At 35.7% G+C, this 27,236-nt stretch overlaps 1 pseudogene; it reads left to right on the forward strand.

Annotated features, from left to right (window-relative positions):
• The first annotated feature begins 513 nt into the window (after positions 1 to 513).
• LOC122333793 lies at positions 514 to 26,174 on the forward strand (annotated as a pseudogene).
• Positions 26,175 to 27,236: the final 1,062 nt, after the last annotated feature.

The following is a 27,236-nucleotide window of genomic DNA, read 5'->3' on the forward strand; positions in this document are numbered from 1 at the left end:
CATTAAATTATTTTTCAGTTAGATTTAAAATGGAATCTAGAATAAAAAAAAAAAAATAACTTAGAAAAATTATTATTAAATTTAGTTTCATAATATAATTATTATGCTATTGGTTTAAATAAAGTTAGAAAACGTTTTCAAAATGGTTCATTTCTAAAAATAAAAAAAAAACAACAACATTTTGTTAGTCACAAATTAAATAAATGACTTAAGTTGTGTGTAATTTGTCTTTTCTTTTTTTTAAATAAGAGCCAATAAGTTTCCAGGTGCATAAAAACAAAGTATTAACAAACAGGTAGTCAAAGTGCAGATATCAAAACAATACATTTTAATTCATGTTTTCTTTAAATTCTAATACAATTTTAACAAACAAAACAAAGAATAATGGGAACAAATTGATTTCACGGTGCCTTTTTTAAAAACTTTTTTCAACCAGTTTTTGCTTTTGGCTTCTCAGGTCTGATCTGTTCACTTTGACTGTCCGCTGAGTCAACATCTGTATCATCCGATCAGTCTCAGCAGCTCGCCGTGCAGCAGCAGCAAATGTGGCAACAACATCACCCGCAGAGCATCAACCACACAGTCAGCATAGCGTGACACAAACACCCCTGCGCTTTAGGGCAGATGCGGCGTCGTGGGCCAGTGACCGCATCATCACCGGCGCGCGCAGCGGTGCTCATGTGTGTTATGTTACAGGTTCGAGGTTCCGTTGGTGCAAGGCTACGGAGATCGAACTCACTGCGCGTGGAAACCGCACTGGGAGAGCAGAGGCTGGACGATACTTGGGCGTTTTCGCGCCCAGCCTCCAGTCTGCTACCACGACGGCGCAATGTTTCCATCGACACGAGTGTCTGAATCCACTACTATGTACACAGGACCAGCGCTCGGGTTGACTGCAATCTAGTTTCTTTTTCCCTCCTTTTCTCGTCTCGCCTGGCCTCCATCTGTCCCCACCTACAGCCCCTTCTGACCCAGCATGCTCTCAGGCACGCTGCTTATTCACCACCAGCACAGTCCCAGTTTTACAAAAAGCCTGCAGGAAGTGGCTGGGTTGGGCGCACATAACCTGAGACTTCCGGATCAGAGACACGTTGCATGGGTTGACATTGCGGATTTCGTTTAGTTTACGCTAGCGAGTCAGCAGTTTTTTTTTTTGTTTTGTTTTTTTCTTTGCTTCCGTTTGGTTGTGCGTGATTACATAATGTCTCCAGCAGGCCATCGTCAACTTTTGCTCAGTTTTTCTATTTCTTTTGCTGATTTACGTGCTCCATTGTTAATGAATAAAACCTCTGACTCTACTGCTAAATGTGCAGGTTGTGCAGCATTCAGTCCATATATCTACCGATGTATAGTTGCATCATCTGAAATGTATTTTGCTAGATTATAGATGTTGCAGCCTCTAAAAGTTTATAATGTCATTCATCCTTGCATGATTTGCCTGATGGATCCTGCATTGTACGAAGTGTCTATGGAAAAATTTGGTGTTTTATGGTCTCTGCCTCTTGCATATGAACCAAACTAAATGTTATGGATTATGATTTTAGTGTGTTTACTTTAGGTGGACACTTTTTTTATTTTTTTTTTTATGATGTGCATTGCTTTTTCAGTGTGGTAAGGAATGGCGAAGAGGCAGCAATTAGGCAAAATCTTTTATATGTAGTATCTGGTGCATTTCAAAGCGTAAAAAAGGTCAGACATGCGCGCTGTAAAATAATGTTTTATTTAGTTTTACAAAATGCAAACAAAAAAGTTTAGTTTGCTTTACAATTGATTCATACCGCTTAGGTTTTTAGTTCCTAAAATTACCAAATGTTACACCTTAAGTGAAACGTTAAAAAAGCGTTTGTAAAAAAGAAAAAAGTTTGGATTAAAGCTTTACAAATTGTTCATACCGCTTGAGTTTAGTTTAAAATCCTGCAAATGTACATCTTAAGTGAAACGTAAAAAAAGTGTTTCATTGCAAAAAAAAAAAAAGTTTTTCCATTAAAACTGAAAAAAATCCTAAAGTAAAATCTACTACAAAAAGGTCTAAATCTTCGTGATCCACGCGCGGCATTGTTTTTTTTTTTATTGTGATTTTGCCAACTGCCGGTTGTCACGTGACGATGGACCTTTGCGCTTTATTTTTTCATTAATTGTGTATTGTTGTCTGGAGTTCTTTGTGATGATGGACAATTAGCAGGTGTCATGAGGTGACGCGGCCATATTTGCCGGTGCTGTCGCTGTAAGCAAAAAAGTGTCTCTGCGAGACGGACGCTCCGCTGATTTTAGGGACAATTTTATTTCTCTCATTTATTATCTCTTCAGGTGTCTTACAAGCCCAATCTCCATCAACACCTTCGGGAACTTCACAAGGAACCAAGGTATGCCGAAAAAGCGTGGAAACTCTCGGTCTTGGAGTGCATTTTGGTCAGATATATGAAATTGGCGTGAGGAAAGAATGCGCAGGAAAAGCCGTATTGTAGTTTTTGTCCAGGTGCAGTCGCTGCAGGTCAGATCCTTCACATCCGCCATTATTACTGGTGGCGCATTCCCTCGCCTTCGCTAGGGCTAAATATCGGCGTGAGGTGCATGTTTGGGAGGTCTTCCCGAGAAGGGTCCCGCGTCATGCCGTGTGTGGATGGGGTTTGCGTAGGCCGCTGGGTGTGATAAAAATAGATCCTTTTGGCGGCTGAGATCGGCCGTGCCGTTTTACTCCATGATTGTCTCTTGCGACTGTTTGATTGATCGGATTCAGACGTGCCGTTTTTATTAGCTTTTGGGACACCTAACGGCGGAGGCGTGCCTGCGTCGCGCCGAGGCCAGGAGACAGAGTTGTCACGCAGGTAGGCGAGCTTTGAGACAAAAGATCAGTTGGGCAAATGCACGTATGTGTCAAAAATAATGCGTTTGCGCGAATCGTGAAGTTGTTTGGCTCATGCAGTTGAGACGTGTGGTGTTGCTTCGACGAAACATTCCCTCTCCATCTTCAATGGCCACGATACGATCCTCAAAGCCCATTCTGAACGACTTTGGGCGCCTTCGTTAGGATTCCACCCAGGTGCATTTATGTTTATTTATAGTTCTCTTTAACAAAGCCTGCTTAAAACAAGCTTTGGCAAAAAAAAAAAAAAATGTTTGCTTCTCTCGCCGGAAGCAGCGTTTCTCATTTTTAGCTTAACTTTCGATGCGTAAAAAACTAAACTTCAGATCTGACCACGAAAAACTGTGTAGGCGTAGCAAAGGGAGATTTAACAAAAAATGGAAAAAAACTAAATTACAAAAAGCTAAGCATTTAAACAAAAAGTAAAAAAAAATTGAGTTCAAATTATAAATTAAAAAAAAAAAAAAAACGTTCAGCTTTAATTTAAACACTAATATAACTAAAAAAACTGTAGACATTAGGGCGACTAATGAAAAATTAAACATTAAAGCAAAAAATAATAAAACTTTAATTTAATTGATGTATTAATATTTAAGTATAAAGCGACAAACTTGATGTACTGAAATAACAACTACATTTTAAAATAAAATTACACAGACTTGTAAAACACAAGCTAATAAAAAGGACAAAAACATGGAATATAATTTAAATGTAGCCATAATAATAACTAAACAAATAAAATAACTAAAACCTAGAAAAACTGCCAGGCATTAGCTAGTAAATGACCAAACCGACACAAATGCAAAAGCGGTCAAATTAAAGCACGTAAATACAAATAAATTCTTGTATTTTTATTTTTATTCAACTCATTCCCGTCTTAACAACACACTTTTTCCTGTTTAGGTCCAAATGGAAACCAAGTACCTCAAGGTAAATATGCTGAACTCCTACGCCATTATTGAAGAGCTTGGGAAAGAAATAAGGCCCGACGTGTCGGTGAGGTAAAAGCATAAAGCCAGACAACAAGAGGTTTGTGGACAAAATGTTTAAACCTGCTTCCTAAGCGTAAATGCACTATCCGGAAGCCTTAACAGAAAAAACCCCCTCTCTTGTGGTTTTCTGTGCGTGTCATGTATGAGTATCATTCATGCCAGAGGAGCTTGTTCGGGAGTGTCTGGCAGAGACAGAGAGAAAATGCTGCAGATCCTGCGCGCCTCCTTCAGCGTTCTCTCCATGCGGCTGGGAAAAAGAACTGTATCACTTGTGAAGTCATGCATACCTTTCCTTGAGGATAAAACAATCAAAAAACGGAGCATTTATATTCTGAGTTACGCTTTTCATCTGCGGTTTGGAGAATAAGGCACCATTCAGAGAATATATCTTCTGATTTATAAATACAAAGAATCGGAACTGTTGCCATTTGATTTTATTTTAATTTTTTTTTTTATATACTTCATTTCTTTTGGACAACATAGTATGTTTAAGAACAAATAAGCAAAAATGCATGCAACGGATAGAAAGGTCCCTACAGTGAATCTGCATGGCTTTACAGGAGTTAAGTGAGTTGTGCTTTTAGAAATGAGTCTCAGGATAAGGTCAGTATTTTTTTCTTTGGAGCGCACTAATGGATAGGTGAGGTTTCTTTAATCGGGAGATACTGAAAAATGACATAGTGATGCCATTACTTTTTCGTCTTTATTTGTATTTATTACCTTGTGCCAATACAATGTATTTTCTATGTAAGAGACAAAAAAGGTCACTCTTTTGAATTTTGTATATCTGTCAATAAATATGACATTCATTGTGTATGAAACACTTTTGTTTATTGTGTTGCTGTATAGCTATGCTCACACGTAAGTTGATCATGAAGTTGAATAAAATGAATATGAAGAGAATGAAATGCACATATCACGTACAATAAAAGATGCATGCATATAATGTGTGTGTGTATATGTATATGTGTGTGTGTGTGTATGTATATATATATATATATATATATATATATATATATATATATATATATATATATTATTAAAATCAACAGAGTAAACAAACACAATAATAAATATTACTTTTGCAATAATGTTTCACAATAAAATAAAAAACTAATTTAAACAAACAATATATACACTTATACATATACACACATATACATGTGTGTGTGTTTGATAAATTATATTTATACAAAAAATGAATAAATATAAGATGAACCATATTAAATACAAAGAAATTTTGCATTGTGAAAATTGTTTTTAATTTTTTTACTCAGTTTAATAGTATGGTAATGCATGAGTGTAATTTCTGATTGATTATAAAATTTTGATTATGCTCAAGTTTTTCATTAAGTTAAAACAAAAAGGGTTTTCATGACCGCAATAACGCAGTTTTTCTTTTTATTCGTAAAGCTTACAAAGAGAGCAATACAAATATATATTTATATTTAGTTTTATTATTTTTATATTGTGTTCTGCATGAAATTGGGAAATAAAATAATAATAATTGTTATTAATGTTTTCATTTTTAGTATTTAATGCTATTTCTTCCAGAGGCATACACAGGCCGATGGCGATTTACACAAAGGAACCAATCCAGAACCTCTGTTGCTGCCCGCCAAAATGCGCAGAATCAGCGAAGAGCCAATCGCAGAGCGCGAAGTGACGTCCACAATTCACGCTGGCCAATCAAGTCGCGCCTTTCGAACTCAATCCGCCAATGGCGTTTCGCGGCGCAGTGTGTCGTCGTTAGTTGCAGAACGTTAGAAGGTTGAGCGAGAGCAGTCAGTGACAGATGAGGAGAAAGGAGAGAGTGCGCGCGCGGCGCGTAAGGGAAATGTCAAAATGGGAGAACAAGCGATGATAAAAAGTAACAAGTAAGTGACACGCAGTACTCGGGGCTTATTGTCACGGCGGCGAACAGGTCGGCGCTTGTGTTTTGGAGCGAGAAGGGATGCGGCTGCAGGGTGATGCGTGCTCTGTGTATGTGTGTGTGAGTGAGTGTGTGCGCGCGCGAACAGAACAGGAAGCGCCATAGCGAGTCTGTGTTTTGCTGCATGTCCACATCTACAAGCCTGCTTGGCATTTATTAAAACACCACGCCGTAGGAAACACGCCACCGGCTGGGTTTTTGTGTTGCCAGGCTGGCTTTGTGTCGTTTTATGATGTGATGATCAAATGCGTGTGCTTATGGCTTTTATCAGCTCTTATAACTTGCTGTCGATCTCCATCAAGTTCGTGGCAATGAATGGCATTTGTTGTGTGGATATATCCGTTGCTGTCCGACTGCATGCAAACAATGAATTGCACCAGATATTGCCCATGATGTCCTGACAGTCCTGACAGCTGTGTCTTTGTTTATACCTTAGCCGGTCATTTTATAAAAGGATAAATGCTTTAATTTTCCTTTCTTAGTTTGCATTTTTGATAATTAAGCCTTTATAACGTCGTTGTAACGTAGCGCTTATAACTGTTTTTGTGTAGTTTTCATCTCTTGCTTGCATTTTTAGTGGGATTGTATTAATGTCAGGTCAATAATACACAAAATGCATGTGAAAAGAAAGTGGTTAGCAATTGTACTGAATGCACACTTGTAGTACACTTAAAATCTTAAAAGTATATTTCTCAACTGCACTTGCAGATAATATACTATTAATGCAATGCAATAAAGCCACTTAAGTGCATTTAAAGAGATGTACTTATGTGAATGTTTTTTTTTGAACACACCGCACTTTGTAGTAAAGTCATAAGTCATTAGTTTTTACCTTTTAAATCGTGCTTTAATAAAAAAAAAAAAAAAAAAAAAAAAAAAAAAAAAAAAAATATATATATATATATATATATATATATATATATATATAAATGTGTTGAATATAATGTAAACTAGTGGATTATAATTTTTTACTGTATTCTGTCGTGCATTTAATGAACTGAATTCATACTGTTTTCTGTTAATTTAATGATACGTTATCACAAAATTGTTTAAATGGATTTTAATATGGGACAAGATTCAAAATGATAATGAAAATTAATTTCATATTACCATAAATGCTTGTCAGTTCACTTAGCAGTACACTTTATAGTGTAGCTATATTTCAAAGACAGTATTAACAATTGTGAAATTACATGTACAGATGTACTTAAGTATGTCTAAAAGCTTTCTAAAGTAAACTAATTGCATTTAGACATAAATTTAAACTAATACATTTTCATCTAACAAAGTTCACTAAAAGAAAGCACATTATTTCTGTATTAAGTTCTCCTTCTTAAGAATATGCAGAAGTGTTCTTTTCCAAAAAGCATAGTTTTTGCAACATCATGAAATATTTTTGAATGCGTAAGAATGAATCGTTACAATTTCTAGTATTTTTTTAAACATCACGCATATGTTCTTTACGCAATTTATTAATTTAGTATGAGCTCATGCGTAAAATATTTCTGAATTTGTTTCTGAACAGGTGGCTTACTGGTTAAAGATGAGGGCTGGAAATTCAAACGATGTAGGTTTGGAGCCTAGTTGCTTTACGTGTTTGCTTTTGTTTGACACTGTTTCGTCCTCTCTTTTTACTTCATTATTTTAAACAGCACACAGTCTCTGTCCATCGGCTGTTTAAGCATGTCCCCACAGATGACAGCATCTCTGAGGACGTGTCCCAGCTCAGTGGCCTTGAGCCACGACAGATCAGTGCCAATGGCGGGAAGGAGAAGCCAGGCCTCGCCGTCTCCCTCTGAGGACACCGTATCGGGTCTCCCGAAGAGGAGCGCTGCGTCCACGCCGAGGGCTTCCTTCAGACCACAGAAGGAGAAAAACAGACCCTCCACCACACCAGCATGCAACATTTCCAACAAAATAAAGGTGCCTTTAGCGCTGTAAGTTTCTGTCTTCGCAAAAGAGACCGTAAAATAAGCTGCTTTAAATCCACAACAATTCTGAGGCTCAAGAAGCAGGCTATGGGCATTTGGCTTGATGTATAAGCGGATAGATCACCCAAAATAGAAATCCTGAAAAAAAAAAAATTAAAAGTTCTTCTTTTTTTTTCCACTTCATAGTATAAGAGATTAACACGTTGAGTTAAACTCATCCTTAAAAATAACCTCTTTTAACTATAAAGATTCCTACTTGAACAACTTAAGGCTGAGTAAATGAGTAAAAACCAAAAAAACAAAACTATTTTAAGTAGCTCCATGTTTGTTGTTAATGTTTATTGCATGATTTGTAATATATAAATATATATATTTATATATAGTCATAAATATAAATTTATATGACTATCTTTACACACACACACACACACACACACACACACACACACACACACACACATATATATATATATATATATATATATATATATATATATATATATATATATATATATATATATTACTTTTTGCAATAATATTTCACAGTAAAATAAAAGCTAATTTAACATTTAAACAAAACAATATATTAATAGGTTGTATATTGCAGTTCAACTGTACAAAGGTTTTTCTAAATTTGTTCATTAGTTTTGTAAGCTATCTTCGGTTTATATTTCAGTTAAACCATATCTCTTCCGTCCTACTTGATAACGTGTTGTTGCATTCAGAATTGTCTGCTTTTTCATTTTTGTGTACATACTCAGAGTTGTGACAGAACTTCCCTACAATGCAGCTGAGATCACAAATTAGAGTCATTTAGAAGTTTCCTGAGGCCTGAAATGGGCATATGAAACTTACATGTATTTAATATGTGCTTATTTTAGGTATTATTAGTGACGCATTGAAACAAAATTTTTCATACAAGCCAGCGTTTTCTATTTTTTATTTTGCTGAAAACTGAACCAAAAATAAAGTTTGTGATGTTTCGCTCTTTGCAAAGATGTTGTCAATAAGCTGCTTAAATCCACAACAAGCCCTCAGGTTGATGCTTGACTTATAATCAGTCTTTGTTCGTGTCACATGCTTTGGGAATCTGTGTCTCGTGACCGAGAGAGGAATTCAGCTCAGGGAGAAGTTTGCCTTCATCAACCCCAGCTCCATCGAGACTCTCAGGTGCCCTGGTCCAGGGATCCAGAGCAGCGAAGAGACCGACCCTGAGATCTGGAAGAACCGTGAGGTGCGCGAGATGCCCTCGAGACCACACTGTCAGTTCCCTCATGCCGTCACGGCCCCAGGTTTCCTGGGCCATCGTCTGAGGTCTCCACGTAGGAGTCGAGACCGCAGCAGCCACGCCTGAGCTTTGGAGAACATCCCACAATGCAGCTGATCCACTGACATCACAAATGAGATCATTTAGAGTTGGCATGAAAAAAAAAATAAATATATATATATATATATATATATATATATATATATATATATATATATATATATATATATATATATATATATATATATATATATATATATATATATATATATATATATATATATATTTGTAATTTTATATGTATATTTAATATATTTATTTGTAATTTTATATGTATATTTAATATATTTTTATTTGTAATTTTATATGTATATTTAATATATTCAGATTAACTTTTTAAAATATATAATTGTTTTAAATCAATTTGTTGTTGAAATATAAATATTAGAATTAGTTGCTGTGATAAAATGTTATTGTCATGATAGATTTATTAAAACATGCAATTGCTTAAATAAAAATAAAAACACTATGAATATGTGCATATATTTATCAAAATGCTTCACAACTCCAATTTCTAGCACTGTGGATAATCCGTTACACTTGGATGTACTATAAAGAATTTCATATGTTCATCCGACTTTAAAAATGTTGAGATAATCAAGACAATCACGTCTGTAAAGTTTACTAGCTGTGAAACTACTAGCCTATAGTAACCAAAACGCACTAATTTGTTCATGTCTTAGCATTAATCGCCAAACAGTGCGTCCAGAGAATCTGTTTTTGACAGTGTTCCTCTCCTTCCAACAGGGTCGGTGGCTTCATCTCTTTCAGTTGGTGGAAAAGCAATATCAAGAGCAAATCCTGCTCAGCAGGAGCAGTACCAGTGCCAAATACAGGTATGTTTCTCAAAAGGACCCTGTCTGGACTGTTATCAAAGTTACTGTTTGTGTTGCAGAGAGTTCAAGTGTTGTGCTTTTATCTGATGCATTGTGTTTTTAATCTGGATCTGCCAATCTCTAGTGTCTCTTAATTTTTTTTAAAAAATTATTATATAGCTGTGATTAGGCATAATGTGAGCTTTATTTGAATGTAAATATATTTTTGAAAGATAATTGTGAAATTGATATTTACATAAATATAATGTGTAATATACAAAATACAATAAATATTTATTTTGTAACCATACTATTTCACATAATTTCCTAAGAAAAATAATATAATATAATAATGATACATTTATACGACAGTACTATTTTAAAATTACAGTATTATTCATGTCTGCATTCAGAATATTTTTTTAATACTGAACTTTAAGCAGGTTAGTTAAAACTGAGCAAACTGACTGTATAAAAATATATTATTGTATTGACTGTATAAAATATCATTATTTATATCCACAAGTAATAGAAGTAAGAAAACAGTGAACAAGTTTCACCCAAACTGAATTTGTACTGAATTAATATAATTAAACGATGTTTTATTTTGTCGTAAGTAAAGTAAAGATTTATGACGGTGTTTTATAAATAGTAAAATGCTCAAGTGAAGTGACTCTCAGAGCAGTTCTGGAGATGTATTTATGTGTCCTCACTGAGAGATGGCAGATGCTGACACATCACAGCGAAAGGCCACTTGCCCACACTTATTTAGTAAACAAAAGACACAGAGAAACGCAGAACATGGCTTACAGGATTCAAACTTCTGGCTCAATGTTTACAGATACTAGTCCCTATCGTGATTTGATTTTGTCTATTTGACCTACTTTTGATTATTTCATCCACATTTTGATCAATTCCATGACATTCCGCGTTGAACCGCGATTCCGCTTTTTAAATGGGATATTCCAAGATTTCAAATCCCACGTTTTCAGCATCGCTGGATATCATAGGTGGCACTTTGTACCACGGGCAATTTAAAGACACAACTATAGATCAATTCAGTAATAACTGTAACTTTCAATACACTGACCTCATGCTTGCAATTTGCGTACTTCTGTACAGCGTGTTTCGGCCTTAATCTGGGAGTATTGATCAATATCCGAATTCACTAATAAATTTGTTTAATTCTGTCCTTGATGGCCTCGTGTGTTTCCTTCCAGCTCATAGGATGAAATTGAGCATTAGCAGTTACAGAACCGCCAAATCAGCACACAGAACTCACTCTCCTGGAGCCCAGTAAGAACCCAGCTTCTCTCGAGGACCCGGTGGAGAGCACCTTCGTCCATCACCCCCGCAGCTCACCTGCTCCCTCAGGAGACCTCAGAGGAGGGGGATGGTTTTACTGTGCTGGGAGCAGTGGTACGGGACTCTTTCCACCTGGGAGCATGGGTTAGAAAACAGGGCGTCCCAGTTCCACGGGAGGGGAGGGACGAGGCGCTGTGGTCTCCGAACCAGCAGGACGGGACTCTTACACCATCACCCATACCTGCCACTGCGAGCCCTCTGGGCCAGAACCCGCTGAGCAGAGGCGTGACAAGCTCCAGGCGACTGGAGACAGTGCACTTTATGGCTGATAAACAGAGAGTAAGGCTAAGGTAGATTACACGTGGCTGTGAGTGTGAATGTAGTCATCAAAACTGAAATAATGGACGAAAGTAAATGAATGTGCCCAAAAATGAAATGCATGTTTATCTAAAACTAATTTTTGAGGATTTGCTTGATTTTTAAGTCAAAATGTGACCCTGAATCCACAAACCTAAGTAGCGCTATTAGGTATATTTGTAAAGTAAAGCAAGTACATTTTGCGTGAATTCTAGATTTTTCTTTTTCTGGCAAAAGTCATTACAGTGAACATCATGTTCCATTAAGATATTTTGTACATTTCTTGCCATAAATATATCAAAACTTAATTTTGATGAGTAGTATGCTTTGATAAAAACTTGAACAGTTTTCTCAATACTTAGATTTTTACACCTCTTGGATGATGTATAAATCTCAATTTTAAATCTATATCAATTCCATTAATACTAAATTAAAGTTTTTGTTTGCATAACATGTGTATTAAATACATTAACACATTAATTATATATAAAATATGCATACTATATATAGTATTTACATGTCTATTTATATAATTTGTGTTATAAATAAATAAATATATCCATATAGTTAATGTAGCAGAAATTTTTCTGAAATGTATACATGCAAGTGTGTGTTTTGTATATGTATGTGCACATAATACATGTATACAGCACACACATTATGTAAACAAAAACTTTTATTTTGGATGTGATTAATCACAATTAATCATTTAGCACTATATATATATATATATATATATATATATATATATATATATATATATATATATATATATATATAAATATATATAAATATAAATAGCAATAAAACATGTAGTGAAAATCTAAAAAGTAGTAGTATCACGTGCTTCGAAGTCGCATTAGTTATAATGAATCGTTTAATTACATAAGATGTTATATGCTGTGTAGTCAATCCCTGACCTCCTGGGCCCAAAGGCAAAAACACAGGCAGAGAAAGAGCAGAGACCACACCACACCGACGTCAGGCATGCAGAGGAGCAGGACAGAGCACAGCAGGAGCAGGATCTCGCCTAAGCACACACAGATCACGTACCTGATGTAAGCACATACTAAACATTGAATGATTATTTTTAAATTGCTTTTAATCATGAGCAGCAGGGATCTTTATATATGATAACAAAGAATATTTTTAACCAATTCAAACAGTAAACCTGTCAAACATCTTTTTCTACTGTAAAATATCTTTTACTATATATGCATCGTGCTAGATTCTATATTTCAATGCAGAAAGCGACAGGTTTAAAATTGGTCAATGTTTCCGTCGTGCATCTTGGACAAACCATTCGAATTGTGCATCATTTGCTGTTTCGGAGATAAGATAAAGCGTCCACCGCTCAGCTTATTACAGTGAATGTTCCTAGAAGCCTCTGTGTGTGTTAAAATTGCTTTCTGAGTACAATAATCTTTTGTTTTCTGCCTTTTTTCTCAGCGTGGATGCAAGCAGCCTCCACAAATCTATTGCCTCTAAGAGAAGTGACAGTCTGGTGTCTGAAGCCTCCAGGTAACACATTTCACTAAGAATCAAGCTCTGCTGTCTGTCCAGCAGCACACAGGAGACTTTCATGCTGATTATGTATCTGATTCATTTCAGGAGGAGTTGTAATCGCGTAATGTTCTGTTTGGAAGGGGTTTGTATAATTGGCTTTAGATTGAAGTTATTGTGAAATTGCTATGCACATATTCATATCGCCTTTGATTTTCCAGGCCTGTCATACTGGAAACTGGATGAGAGTGAGTTATATCGCCCTCTACCTGACAACTTTGAAAAAGCTTCCTTTGTCCTAATGCAGGTAAAATGTTATTCACTTAGTCTTTAGGAGAAACTATAGCAATGCTATTATCTTAAATGCATCAAAACAGCAGCTATGCATCAAAACAATAGTAGTAGAGTAATGGACAGAATAGTATAAATCACACAAATAAATGTTATAATATTTATTTTTTAATTCATTACCTGTCACTTTGCAACCTATAATTGTTTCACAACTACAAGTTTTGGTTAGTTTCACTGGTTATAGTACACTAAGTTACAGTATAGTGTGAAGGAGTGAGAATATGGAGCTCATACTCAAGATGATTATGCTGACATTTACATGGCCAAAAAGATTAATAAAAAACAATTCTCCATAGATATGTCTGAATAAGCAGAGATTCACTTGCCTAGTTTTGCTCTGTAGTTTCAAAACGTATAATGAACAAATGTAATGGTTCTCAAACACCTGATGGATCATATTTCATATGCATATACACAGTTTTTTCTGAAATGTAAAAAGTAAAGTTGTTACAGCAGTAAGTGTTCACTTTTAAATAACACATGCAATATAAAAGTTATTGCATACTGAAAATGCACGTTGAAAAATAAAATTCAACCTCACGCCGCTTTCAGTCGCATTTATACACACCGTCTCCGAAACGTTCATCCATCATTAAAAATAAATTCAGCATTATTGCATTCGTAGCATGCGCTTTGATGAAAAGGATGACTATTATGTAAAAATCACATGCAGAACTTTCAGACCCAGAGTGCAATGGCCTTTATTCTTAGGGTTGCTCTATAAAATTCAGTACAGATTTCACAGCAAAGACATGTGAACCACAACCTGACTTTTTTTACAGTCATACTAAAAGCATTTTACTTGCTTAAAAGTATAAGCTGTCAGTCAGATGACAGGAGTCATGTTGTAGAATGTGTGCGACAGGCTTTTTAGAGAAGTTATGATTTTTAAGGCCTTACGTTTGTATAGCACGTATTATGCAGCAGGCTTAAAACGAGTTGTCCTGTGTCACACAGACTCAGATGAGAACCGCCTGTCTCTGAGGGAGATCTACCAGAGCAAGAGAGCCGATCCCAAAGGCCGCGAATGGGACTCCTTAATCAACTCATCCACCTCGTCTCCTCAGGTCAGAGCAGAGCCAATTAACACAAGACTTAATTAGTGAGCGGAACGCCCTACTTCTCGCCCCTCACCCAGGTGTTGACTCTGGACTCCACGGTGCATGTGAAGCACTCGATCGCACGTCAGGCTTCACGCCGCCCCACTTCAGCAGCCCGTCTGTGCAGGTCCGGGCCTGTCCGGCAGCAGCGAGCGCCCGTCCAGTCCCGACCCATGGCCCTGCGCAGCCACAGCGACACCGACTGCATGTCCAACGCCAGCAGTCTGTCTGCACAGCAGGCGCCCGATCGACGCTCCTCCTCGGCGGCGGCGACGAGAGAGCAACCAGGCCAACAGTGAAGATGAGGGCAGCCACACTGCCACGGTCACCGTGACAGCCCAGAGGACCGTCTGCTCAGGAGATGTACAAACCCAGCAGAAGCGGCTCAGAGAAACTGGAGCGCACAACCTCGCTGGAGGACCCGGTTGTTCTCTCGCTGTAAGAGTCGTGAAAATCCCACTCAAAGTTAACATCACACGCCATCGTGAAGTCAAATATTTTTTTGAAAAGCTTAGTCACAAAAATCCATAACGATCAAATAAACATTAACGAATGCAAAACCTGATGAAAAGAGAGATTTATAATACTGCACAATATTTAGACGTTAATGCATAGTTTGTAATACATAAAAAAAAATAATGCATAACTATCAAAATCTGTTGATCAGTATTATTTTCCCTTCCCATATGCTCTTTATGGGGAAGGTTATTTTTAGATGTTTTTAGAAGTGAAAGGTCAGTTAATGTATCAACTAACTTGATGAACGCTACAATTACTACAGTATTTATTAATCTTTGTTAATTTTGGTTCCTAAAAATACAATCATTCATTCATGTTAGCTGATTAATATGAACACGCATAACTTGTGATTTTAATAATGTAGTAGTAATGATTTATTAAATGCTGTAGAAGCATTGTTCATTCTTAGTTTATGTTAACTAATGAAGTTTATTGTAAAGACGGGAGGAAAAGTGGACTATTTATGTAAAAAAAGCTAAATTGCATTTACTGAGGCATTTAGTAATTGCCTTTAACCTTCTCACTATCCTTAGACAAACATTGTCTAACACTAACTTCTTTTAAAAATATGCATTTGAATGGTAATTCAAGAAATTATTATATGCATTAAACTGATGACATTAGAAACTACAGTAAAAATATTTATAAAGTTTTCTGTTCCAAAACCCGCTGTTCTTTTTGTACTTTCTGTTCAATCAGAAATGTTACTTGAGCAGGAAATCAGCATATTAGAAAGAATGACTTCTGAAGGAGCATGTGAGACTGAAGGCTGGAGTAGTGATGATAAAAATTCAGCTTTGATCACAGGAACAAATTCCATTCAGTATTTACGCAATATTGCTGTTTTCAACTGATCAAATAATTGCAGCCTTTTGAGCTGTAGTGTAACTGATCGATCATATTTTAGTACTTTACCGAACCTATCCAGTGTTATCTGCTGCCATGCTAACTCCTGCTTTGTCTGATCTTTCTAGATTGAGGCAAAACCTGAGAGAGAAACATGCTCACACATAGCTGATCTCAGAGCATACTACGAGGCTGAGATCAGTGCCCTAAAGGAGAAACTAGATCTGGTGAATTTGCCCCTTGACATGGAGAAAAGCAACAAAATCTTGCTCGAGAGGTGAGAAACAACATGAATCCATACTGTTCAAGCAGCGTTTTAGATTACATGATGACATTTAATAAGAAAAAACAATATTGTTACAATAAATCCATCCATAATGTACAGAAGTTTGTTTCTTCATGAAAACAGGTTTGGAGAAATTTAGCATCATATCGCTTTTGCTCGCCAATAAATCTCCAGCAGTGAATGGGTGCCGCCAAAACCCATACAGTATCACACACCACTCCAGTATATCACTTAATATCTTTCAATTAAAAGCATAAAAAAGCTGTTTTACGTTAACACATATTTAGTTGCTTAATAACAGGCATATTACTAGAAAATTAGCTGATATTACATGTCAGTTTTATGTTAGTCACAATTATTAGTGATAATTGAATGCCTTATTCTTCATGAACGTATTCTACATCCCTTATCCTACCTAACACCTAAACTAATTTTACTGCTAACTATTAATAAGCGGCAAATTAAGAATTTATTGAGAGAAAAGCCCTACCTAAGCGTCACCGACGGTCTGTTCTGGCCAAACACAAGTACATAATCCATAATAATGCTTCCTCCTGTGAAAAAGTCCATCTCATTTTGTCCTTCTCACGTCCAGATCCACCCACGTATTTGTTTTGGTTTGTTTCCGCTTGTAAGCGGTGCGTGATCTGTGTATATTTCTCAGCCGACTCGCACTTCGTAATGTTAATCGATAGACTAGAGTCGTGCCGAATACTTGCTGTTTTCTAACATTCAGTCATGTTTATTTTCTGGTTAATGGACGGTGGATCTAATGTGATATATTGACGTATATTTGGTTCTGTCTTCAGCCTGTTGTTTGTCTCTGCGCTCGGCGACATCTGGTGTCTGGTGTTTAACGCACGATAAACACTCTTGTCATCGGCGGAGTCCGATGAACTCTGACTGATTGTGTCTTTGATCATCGTTTGGCAGATGTCAGCACCTGGAACGCAGCGTTAACGGAGGCGAAGCGCGCATCCGAGAGCTGGAGATCAAAACCACCTCTTGGAGAGACAGCTGGTATGAGTCACCGCCTTCATCTGAGACAGGAAATACATGAGTGGCTTGTGTAAAGAGAGACTCGTGACGTTGACGTGGCAATTGTGCTTGAAGTCGGCATAACTGTATAAATTATATACAAGTATATAATTTTGTAAACATTTTAATAATCAAAGATATCTGGAATGTTCTCTGTGTAAAGATTACGTACAACCTTGCGTGACAAACTGTACAGCAATGACCTAGCAACCACCTTAGAAACACCCTAACAACCACTTAAAACATCCTAGCAACCTCTAGCTAAACAGAAATTCAGTAATTAGTGCAAGGAATATCAGGATAGGTTCTTATGGAAGTTCAAATGTCTTTTATTGCACAATTATGACCTTTTTTATCTCATAATTTAAAGTTTTTAATGTCATAATTATAACTTGTAAACTATGTTTTGGCCGTCATAATTTAACTTTGTATCTCATAATTCGTAGTTGCAATTTTTGATGTCAATTTCAACTTTGTGGTTGAGATGTATTTGTTATAATTCAGACTTTGTCATAATTATGACATTGTGTCACATAATTTTAAGTTTTAAAATATCATTAGTGTGACTTTTTATCTAAAATTTTTGTTTACCATCAAAATTAGAACCTTTTTTTTTTTTTTGATAAAGTATCTCATTATTGTGATGTTTTATAACATAATTATGGCTTCTCAATTTTGACTTTTGTAATAATTACATATTTGTTAATAATTATGACTGCATCTTTTTTTTTTTTTTTACTTAATTTCAATTTTGACCATCATAATTATTTTACAGAAATTATGACTTTGTAAAAAGTAAAAATTTTGAGATAAAAACTTGAATGAGAGAAGTACATTTTTTTAAAATGTAATAATTATGGCTTTTATCTCAAAATTATAATTTAGTGAGTGACTGGGCTTCTATAGATTAGCTAATCATAACATTTCATTTGCATATATTTAGTCTTAAAGGTACAGTAGCAGAAACAACAGAAAAGAAAATTAAATGTGCATTGGAAAGAAAACATTTTTTTCTTAATATGTTCTGCTTTAAAATTGTATTTTTATTGTTAGTATTATATTTTAGTTATTTAATACTGACTAGTTATTCTTTATTTGTCATATTGGAGTCATTTGTACACTAATAATTATTATTTTTTTAGAAGGTATTTATTTTAAGGATTGGCACCTGACCTGCAACCTCGGAAATGTCTTTAAAATAACTTTAATGATTGGATTTATTGTTGAAATGTGGTTAATGCACCATGCTAACCTCAAGTTTATCTGTATGTTGGCCAGGCTGAATGGCCCGAAACGATACGACGACATGCGGCCAGCGCCACAGTCCAGGCCCTGCAGCAGCGGTTAGAAGAGACCAAACACAGCAGCCGGGAGAAAGATGCCACTGTGACCAAACTGAAGAACCGCCTGCATCAACTGGAGGAGGCCGTGCAGAACGCCTGCAAGGAGGTGGATGAGAAAGAGGCCCGCATGAAGAAAGAACACAAGATGCTACAGGATGTGAGCGGAGCAGAATCCTTTAAACTTCACTTATTCTGTTATATTTAACCATAAAGGTCAATGTGATGATGCACCGTCTTTTTTTTTTTTTTTTTTTTGCAGCTCCTCCACGAGTATGATTCACTGAGAAGGGAACACGAGGGAGCGAAAGGTGAGAGCCGCTTTTATCTGACATGATACAAATAGTACATAGAAGTGCACAAACTATTCAGCTGTTTCTTTCCTAACAGGACAAGTTGGTCTCCACTGAAAATAAGCTCTTTGACGCCAATGAACAAATATCAGAACTGAAAAGGTAATCAGGTTTCTTCAATGCAAATCTGCAATAAGTACATTATAACATCTAAGTTAGATGGTATTATTTCATGTAATTGTAAAATCTAATATTTAGCTAATATATATGTGTGTGTGTGTAGGTGGAAAAGTCATATGATAACACTTTACAATAATCTCATTTGATAATATCATATCCAACAATAAACATTTTGAAATGAAACTATGTAAAAATAATCACGCTAATTTATAGTGCACTGATAAATAATTAATAAACAGATACAACATTAGATTTTTCATAATGTATTAGTGCATGTTGTAACTTAATATAATAAGTGCTGTATATCCCTATTAATATTGTTAACTAATGTTAACAAATAAACCTTTATTGTAAAGTTTTACCGGTCATATTATACAGTAAAATTCAGGAAGTCTATAGAAACAGTCATATTTGTTTTAAAGTGTAGTACTGTGCATGATAACATCTATCATAATTACTGATACAATTAAAATGCATGCACTACAATTATAATTACAATTAAAATAATTTTGGTTTGTTGATATCGTTCATTATGTTTACATGTAATATATGTAACATTGGTAGTAATGTTGATGCTATAGTTATATATATAATATATTGCATGATTTCCTGTTGTGTCTTTTCTCTGTGGTTTTGTAGAGTCATCGCTAAGCTAGAGACTCAAGTCCGACAACTACAGCATGAAAATCTGGCTAAAACGCGTCAGTCTCTCCACAGCCACTCACAGCCATCTGGAGCAGGGTATAAAACACACCACATACTCATCACGGCTCTAAAACGCAACAATAAATCTGAACTGTATACACTCATTGATTCATGGCCAGCTGTTAGTGTACGGCTTAACCGTTTCTTTCTTTGATTTGAATTAAAAAACAACAACAACCTTCAAATGAAATCCCTGAAATACTTTTACTCAAAACACAAATTGAATCTTTGCAGTTTGTTCCACCACCCCGATCTTCTGCTTTCACCGAGTAAAAGGCAGCGAGATGTTGATGTGGGCATGAGGAACGGCGCTGGTCACAGAGCTGAACAGACATCTGGAGCTAGAGGGTACTGCTTTATTCATAGTTCGGCACAATATTCCTTTCTTTATCATTCCGTGCTGCGGTGCATTCGCTTTGAGAAGGTAATTTCTGACTTGAAGTATCCCGTGTCACCAGGCGGCTGTCTCCACCAGAGAGAGAACCGACTCAGGGTTACTCTGAAGAGGCGAGGAAGAGGGATGTTCCCCTGACGCCTATGATGAAGGCCCTGATACAGATGGAGGACACCAAAACCACTGAGGGCCGCGCGTTATCCAAGAACGGCTGCGGTTCCTCCAGTATGTCACAAAACGAATGGGTGCCGTCAGAATGAGAGTCCAGAACAGTTAAAAACATCACAATAATCCACAAGAAATCCACTGCAGTCCATCAGTTAACGTCTTGTGAATGAAAGTGTTTTCTCCGGTGAAAAAGGGGTAATAAGGTGTCATTTGTTAACATTAATGTTTTAACTAACACGAACAAACAATGAACTATACATTTATTGCCGTGTTTATTCATCCTTGTTAATAAAAATACAACTCATTATGATTTCGTATTAGATTACAGTGCATTAACTAAGATTAACAAGCACAACATTTTAATAATGCATTAATAAATTTGCATTAACTAATTGCTCTACAAGTATTGTTCATGTTAACTATTGTTAACCAATGAACCTTACTGTAAAGCGTTGCCTAAAAAAGTCATCTTCTTTGAATCAGGAGAGAAATATACACAACTGTTTACAAGCAGAAACCGCTTTTAAACAAATATGTGGGTGGATTGTAATGCGAGAGGACAAAAGGGAATAGTTTTTTATTATTATTACGGATTATGGAGTCATTTTGCTGTTTCATTTCACAAGAATAGTTCACCCAAAAATGAAAATTCTGTCATCTGTCATTTACTCACATCATTACCGACTGAAAAAAGTTTGTAACCAAACTGTTTTGGGTCACCATTGACTTCCATAGGATTTTTTTCATACTATAGAAGTCAATGGTGGCCCAAAACGCACCCGATTACAAACTTTCTTCAAAATGTCTTCCTTTGTGTTCGCAGAACAAAGAAACTACTCGGGGTGAGTAAACGATGATGGAATTTCCATTTTTGGGTGAACTATTGTTTTAATTAATGGACAGGAAGAGTGTGGATTACTGTGTGGGTGTTAGAAATTTTAGATAAATATTAGAAACTTCTGAACCATAGATATATTTTTAAATATTCCTTACACTTTAGGGTTGGCTAGGAGAAGGCCTACGGTGGCTTTTGTGGAGAGTTCTGTGAGAGACGCGTGGAGGAGCGGAGCGGAGCTGTGCTGAGGCCCAGAGGAGTCTCTCTCCAGAGGGTCACGGTCATCGTCTCTGCCCCCCAGAGCACAGAGAGCCGTTTCTCTCGCAACACCCAGTGAGTGACCAAAAACTGTAGCATTTGAGTGTTGTGCATTTTCAAAAGCGCTAAAGAAGAGTCAGTCTTTACTGACTGGATGTGTTGTTTGTGTTAGCAAAGAGAGACACGTTACTCATGCCTCTCTCAGCCAAGTCCAGTCCCAAGCGCTGCCCGACTGAGAACTTCTCCACCGCGTTGGGTCACCCTCTTCCATCCCAAGAGCATCTGCAGAGCAGGTAACATTTCTGTCCTGCTATCTGACTCACTTGCTATTCGCACTGATCGGATGTCAGTAAGTAATGTGTTACATTTGCCTTTTCTTTAGGTTTGATGTTTTTGATCGAAATGGAATCAACTCCTCCTTACCATCCCATCCAAGTCCAAGGAAGAGGTTACAGTTTAAGGCTTCTGACAGACTGGAAGGTATTATAGTTTTTTTCACATATATATATATATATATATATATATATATATATATATATATATATATATATATATATATATATATATATATATATATATATAAAGGTAACTAATTTAAAGGTAACTAATTTAATTTATTGTAGCAATAAAAAAACAATTTTTTTTTCATTGCTATAATAAATTAAATTAGTTACCTTTATATTTAGATACTATATAATACTTTTTATTTTTATTTAGCATTGAAAATATTACATTTCTTTTTATTATATTTTTTAAGTGTTATTGTATATAACAGAATTAAAAAGAGTTTCATTTAAAGAAATATTATGTCTGTTTTTTTGTTTTTTTTGTCTGTTTTATGTTTATTGACTATAACATTTACACTACCATTTAAAAGTTTGGGTTTAAAAGTTAATTATTTAAAATAATTAATTTTTATTTTAAATGTTACTTTTAAAAACATTTATAATGTTACTGATAAATGCTGGTCTTTTATCATGATTTTATTAAGCATGCGTTCCAACAAATATCAAGGACTGTTTTCAACACTGATGATAATAAGAAGACTAAAGACTGGAGTAAATTCAGCTTTACTAAATAGGAATAAATTACATTTTAAAGCATATATAGTCAAATAGAAAAAATGTATTTCAAATTGTAATAATATTTCACTGTTACTATTTTTACAGGTTTTTTTGATCAGTTAAATAGTAAACATGAAATTTCTTTCAAAAAACATTTTAAAGCCTTTCTGACTCTGTAGTTTATATAGGTTGATGCAGCTAAAAACAAACTACACGTTTGCTACCCTTTAACCCTGTTAGCACTGGTATTTCCTCAGGAAACCTTTGTGTTTTGTGAACTTCCTCCTCAGTGAACCCTCAGTCCAGCGTGGGCTCGTCTGAGCCTGCAGAGAGCAGCGAGTCTGAGGAGCCTGCGGTCGGACCCAGCTGGGAGGAACAGGAAGCTGCCGGTGAAGAGACGGCCCTCTCCTGTCAGCCTCGCATTCAGTCTCTGGCTGACGCAGAGCGCCTCTTTGATGAGCTCACACAGGAAAAGCAGCAGGTGATTGTGGGATATTTCCTGTTATGACATGGCTCTGTAAAACACCTGATTCTGATTGTTCGATTGAAGATCAAATGCTGTAAAATATATGGTGCATTGTTCATTTAATAGATTAATTCAATTTTACCCATGAGACCTTCTTCTAAAATATCAGCCGTGTAATGATGTTAAACCAGTTAATAATTTACTGCAGTAAATTATTAGTATATTAATAATGTAGTAAAAACTGTATGAAGTATTTACTTAATTTGATATTTTTAGTTTACTTAATTTTTACTTATGCACAGTTGAGAAATCTGGAAAAATTAATTGTTAAAATGGGAAAAGCCTTGCAAGTAAATGAACAAAAACGATGAAATATGATAATAATTTTTAAACAAAGACACACAGTCTGCGAGAATTTATTGTGAAAATAGGTGGCTTTTAAGATTGTATTTTTATTATATTTTTTTAATTTATTCTTGAGATTAGAGAAAAAATATATATATAATACACACACACACACACACACACACACACACTAGTGCAATCAAACCGATTAATCACAATTCATTTTATAATTGTTTACATAATTTACACAATACACACACTTATGTATATGCATGTATATATATTCATATTTTTATCATTTATACCAAATATACAAGCGTGTATTTATTGTACACACACACACACACATATACATATACATAAATATATATACACACACACACACACACATATATATATATATATATATATATATATATATATATATATATATATATATATATATATATATATATATATATATATATATATATATATATATATATATATATATATATACACATACACACACTTATTTTGACTGATGTGTGTGTATAATTTTTTTTTTAGCATTTTTTTTTTTTTTTAAATACTCTAATTATTTCTAGCTCATCAATAAACATGCTACAGTCATGATGAAACTCTGAAAGCTCATAGATGGCATGTCACAACATCCCGTGAGTGTTTGGACAGCGTGTGAGTCGCTCACGGACTGACTGACGATCAATGGCAGAGCGCATGTTTCTGCTGTGACCTCAGCACTACACATTACATAACCTGTCTTTATAGCGCTGCTGGTTAATCACGTCTATTTTTAGCCAAGGCTTCCCTTTTCCTATTCATGCCGAGGAGTGCTAATTCAAAACCCTGTTGTTTAATCTCAGCTGTTTCCATCCAGCAATTTGCTAAAAGCTATGACGCTTGCTCCCAATATTTATTTATTTTCCACAGATCGAGGCAGCACTGAGCCGGATTCCAGGAGCCGGGGCCCGGGTCACGTTGCAGACCAGGTTAGACGAGGTGGGAACACAATCACTTTCCATTCACATGCAAATAGATCAGGGCTGTGCAAAGAATTATTATTTTTAAATGTGGTCTATTCGTTATTGATTCTCAAAAGCTGCAAATCTATTTTTTTTTTTTCATATTTATTTTTTGCAAACGTTTACCACAAGATCTGATATAATGTGAATCCTAGTATTAGTGTTATTTAGCTTGAATGATGTTACAATGGAAAGCCTGTCATTCATTCATTGCTGAGCGTAGCGGAGATATCGTTTTGTCAACTGTATTGTGAGATGTGCAATGCTGAGGTGAAGTGCTGCAGTAAAGCATTTGACATCATGCATAGAGCGCTTTGATTTCAGCAATGTTTGACATCACCAGCATTATCTCCACAGCTGCCGAGAGTCCCTTCAATAGCATTGTACAGTTTAATTTGGGGAAAAACGACGTAATATCACACATACAGCAGCTGAAAGCTCTTGACAGCAACCCATCAAAATAAGTTTAACTTGTAGAAACTTTGATAGAAATACATTACTGTTGTGCGGTGGACTGTCAGATTCAATGTGATAACCGTACTACTGCTACAAATAATAAAACTTTATTTTTAAAGCAATAATCACACCTTTTTTTGGTAATGTTAACATTTAAACCTCTGTTTGTCAATAATAGGAAGTGTTTTTAAGGATAAATTACATTTAATGTTTTATGTATACCAGAAAGAAAGACAACGTGTATAAAATGTAACATTTTTGGTTTCATTTATTAAATGCTCTGTTAAAAAAAAAATATATATATATATATATATATATATATATATATATATATATATATATATATATATATATATATATATATATATATATATATATATATATATATAAATTTATTAGACCGTGTTATGAGCAGTTATATTTCATTATGCTGCATATTTGACATTTTCTTAAAGTTATTGAATTTTTTAATTTATTTTTGTTTTTATTTAAAAGATGATTATGTGTAACAAAAGACATCAGTGGAAAAACGTCTGTGTAACATCACAAACTTCTTGGTTTTAGGTGTCTCTGGAGAACCGCCTGGAAAAGGTGAACCACGACCTGGGTTCATCCGCATGACTCTGAAACGATTCAACATCCTGCGATCTTCTACCAACATATAGCCAGCGGCTGCTGCGGACTGTCATGAATTATGATCTTTACCCTGGACCATATGAATTATTATTATTATTATTATTATTATTATCACAACGGAACAGTCGTTCCACTGTACAGACTCTGATATGTACATGTTCAGTAAATATTTCTACTTTTATTACTGTAGGATCTATTTTATACGTTTTATTACACCGTGGACATACTATAAAGTATATTTTAATAAATGCCTAGATTTGTAAAAACCATTTACTTTTGTAATGTCACAGAAATGTGGGAAATTGTACGCTCGACTCGATGATTTTTTTTTTTTTTTATTTGATTCGTTTGCTGCTGATCTAAACGAATGGCAAAAACCCAGTCCTGCGGGGCAGCTCACTTGCATACGTTTCCATTCCGCCATGTGTCTTACGACTCTTTAATTTAAATGACACTTGAAAAGATTTATAATATCAGGCTTTCTGTGGCATGTTGACATGATGTCGTTGCCTGTGCCAAACGCGAGCAGAGAATGATAGCACATATCCGATAATAAGACGAGTAGAGTTGAATTGCCTTGTCGAAATCATCTTGTGCAAAGAACACGAACCCAAACCAGCACCGACTGTTTACACGTGATTTATCAAAGCTAGACCTTTGACATTTTCCGGCCCGGCACAGGATGCGCTGCTTACTTCAATGCATGAAATTTGAAAAATGCTCTTCTCTGCTTTTCCACTGTTAGCTGTTGACTGTTTTTTGTTTTGTTTTGTTTTTCTTTCCCCTGTAGCTCACGGAATCTATTTAACTGTTGCACAAAATGTTCCACGATTAAAACCGCATACTGAATCATGTGTCGGAGTCGTTATGATTCGACGACATCTGGAATACGCCGTTCGTCAAATGGCCCTGAAATGTGTTTGTGTCCATCAGAACGGTTTGAGCGTTGAAGGCATGAGTTTCCCTTTTTTGGTCGAATCGTTTCTGTGTGTGTATGTAAACAAAAACGTGTTTTGTGAACACGTGAAGGCGTAAATGATTTTGAGCTTGGGTGCAAGGCATGGTGGCAACTTGGAAAATGGACTTTGAATTAATGAGTGACTGCATTTACATGTAGTTTCTCACAAAGCGGTCCTATGGGTTTGTTCATATTTGTTTTGTTGTTGTTAATATCATTAATGGGTTTGAAGACCTGTTCTCACCAGGAACAATATATTGGCGTCCATTAGTGACCATTATGTGATGTTCTGTTTATGTTGCCTGCCGCTTTAAATTTTCGAGCTCTTAAAAGCAGGATAGATTCTGATTGGCTGCCGGTGTTTTTAGCGTTCCTCTGGTGATTTTAAAACTATATTTACCGTAATAACACAGTATGTCGTTATTTTAGATGCCAGTTAAATTAATAATTATAATTTCATCACCCTCAAGTTGTTACAAACCTGCATGAGTTTTTTTGAGCAAACAGCTGACGGTATCCATCGACTTCCACTGTATTTCCCCATATGTCAACTGTTTGGTTATTTTTTTATTTATTTTTACAATATATGCTTTTGTGTTCAATGGAAAAAAGAGGGGTTTGAAACGAACACGAGGGTGATTAAATTATGCATTTCGGCGCGAGCTACCCCTTTAAAAACTGGCACGAACCAAAAAAACAAAACTAGAAAAGCAGCTTTGCGACGCACGAGAGTAATTTAATTTATGCATGAACTTTAAGTTTCGGTCTACTGTCCTGTTCGTTTTGCAGCTTGAACAACACGCGAAACGTCTCCTTTTGTGTCTCACACGCTGGAAACGTGGAGGTGAGTAAATAACGGCAGAGTGTTTATTTCTGGCTTAAACTATCTCTTTAAGATAGCGGCGATTGTCGCGTTGCGTCGGCAGAGGGCGCTGCAGCGATGGAAAAAC

Source organism: Puntigrus tetrazona, unplaced genomic scaffold, assembly GCF_018831695.1.
Source record: "Puntigrus tetrazona isolate hp1 unplaced genomic scaffold, ASM1883169v1 S000000396, whole genome shotgun sequence".
Lineage (NCBI taxonomy): Eukaryota > Metazoa > Chordata > Actinopteri > Cypriniformes > Cyprinidae > Puntigrus > Puntigrus tetrazona.